At 42.5% G+C, this 2,187-nt stretch overlaps 1 non-coding gene across 1 annotated transcript; it reads left to right on the top strand.

Moving 5' to 3' along the window:
- Positions 1-1,485: 1,485 nt before the first annotated feature.
- On the top strand, positions 1,486-1,557 carry Trnai-aau (transfer RNA isoleucine (anticodon AAU)). The gene has a single exon. It is a non-coding gene; the product is annotated as a tRNA-Ile (tRNA).
- Positions 1,558-2,187: the final 630 nt, after the last annotated feature.

Consider the following 2,187-nt stretch of genomic DNA (forward strand, 5'->3'; position numbering starts at 1 on the left):
AAGTTTCGGAAGAGAACTTCTGTGAAGTTTGGAAGGTAGGAGACGAGGTACTGGTGGAAGTACAATTGGGAGGACGGATCGTGAGTCATGCTTGGGTAGCTCAGTTGTTAGAGCACTTGCCCGCGAAAGGCAAAGGTCCCGAGATCAAGTCTCGGTCCAGCACACAGTTTTAATCTGCCAGGAAGTTTCAAGTTTCAAGACCAACAGATAGCTCATCATATGATAAATATGCAATCATTAGCATAACATATGATTTTTAGCGAAGTCGATGTGTTTATAAGAAATACTAAACGTGTCATTTGTTATTCATCAACGTACCTGTCGAGAAAAGTGATGTGAAGAGCACTGTACAGCATATCATTAGGTGTGGTGAGAAATTTCCGTCTGATGTCTTTTAGCGTCCGTAAAGAGGTCGGACGATCGCGGTAGACTTGCGTCTTTATCTAACCCTGCAACCAATAATTAACCAAGCCGATTGAGGCCCACGGACCTGGGAGGACAAGAATGACCAAAGTGGCGGCTCACCACACGATCCTCACCAAACGAAGTGCTCGTATTCTTATCTCATTACAGCTTGTTCTACGCGCGAGTCTCACGCGGCATCGCTGACCTGTTGCTGTCCAGCGCTGCCTGTTGGCCGGTTTTTGCACTCGTTAGTGGTTTCAATAAAAGTCGATGGCATTTTAAGCATACCTACATACTTCCGTGAGTCGGTGCATTTTCAAACGTCAGTGGACTTTTTGGTCACACTGTGCTCCACATCTCCTCCTTCCCCTACAGCTTTTTCCCTCTGCAACAGTGGAATTTGTTCCCTGAAGTCTTAATGCATGGCCTATCACTCGATCCCTTCTTCACGTTAAGTTCATTTCACATATTCCTTTCCGCGTTGATTCTCTGGCTAACAAAGCACTTAATTTCCTGCGTTCTTCTATCACATCTTACACACATACATTCTCGTCTTTTCTTGTTTTTCCACAATCTATGAGTCACTTTGTGACACTTAAATTAAATTTTCCCTGAGACATTTAAGTCTCTAATTTATCTACGATAACGTTGGAAGCTGAAGAAGTGAATTTAAATTTGTACTGCGGTCGGGACTCGAACTCGTGTCTTACTTGCTTCCTGCGGAGATATGCTTCCCATTATACTACAACAGCATTATGGTCAATATAGCTGCACGAATTACCCAAGTCGAATACCCTCCCATTATACTGTCACTATTACCAGGGCTCTCCGACATTGGAGTAGCAAACCAGCTTCCAACGTTATCGTACATAAATTAGAGACTTAAATGTCTCAGGGAAAATTTAATTTAAGATCTATACAATCACATGTGATACAGCACTTCTCCATTACGTCCAATGCTGGTTTGCTATTCAAATGCAGGAGAGCCCTGGTAATAGTGACAATATCAGGGGAGATGTGTAACTGGTGTTAGGGAGGGTATTCGACTTGGGCAGTTCGTGCAGCTATATTGACGATAATGCTGTGGTGGTGTAATGGTAAGCATATCTGCCTAATAAGCAAGAAGACCCGGTTCGAATCCCGGCCGCAGCATAAATTTCAATTCACTTCTTCAGCTTCCAACGTTGTAGTGCATTTCTTCCTGAATTTAAGGCCTGTGGTTAATAAGAACAGAGCCGGCACGGTAGCTTAGCATGTTCGGTCAGAGTGCTGCGTGCTCTCTGTAACAAAAAAAGTGAGTCAAGAAATCAACGATCAACTTGAACGGATGTCTTGTGACGTCCACCCAGACCAAAGGCAACGAACTATATCGAACAAAATTTAAAAAAAAAATACACTTCTTTTCTGAGGAACCCCCTTGTCTCCTTTGCTAGTACGTGTCCTCTATCCATCTTGCTTCGTTCGCCATGCAACATATTGCATCCAAGGGCGCATAGTTCATTCCCTTAGCGTACTTTGTAATTTCCAGTAGTTCCGATGCTAAATTTATAGTTGATCTCATTCTTGTTGTTATTCTTTGCTTTTGTATTTCTTTACTTTTGTATTTCCCTCTCAGTCCATACTCCATGCTCATTATACCTTTCGCTAATTTAAACAGGTTCCATAAGTTAGATTAAATGAGTGATCATACTTTGTGGAGACAGTGTATTTGAAGCTCTATTGTGCAGCAAGCTTAGGGGCAGATTGTCCATTATTAAGCTCTGTAACGAGTAGTATGGTGTA

Source organism: Schistocerca serialis, chromosome 4 (genome assembly GCF_023864345.2).
Source record: "Schistocerca serialis cubense isolate TAMUIC-IGC-003099 chromosome 4, iqSchSeri2.2, whole genome shotgun sequence".
Lineage (NCBI taxonomy): Eukaryota > Metazoa > Arthropoda > Insecta > Orthoptera > Acrididae > Schistocerca > Schistocerca serialis.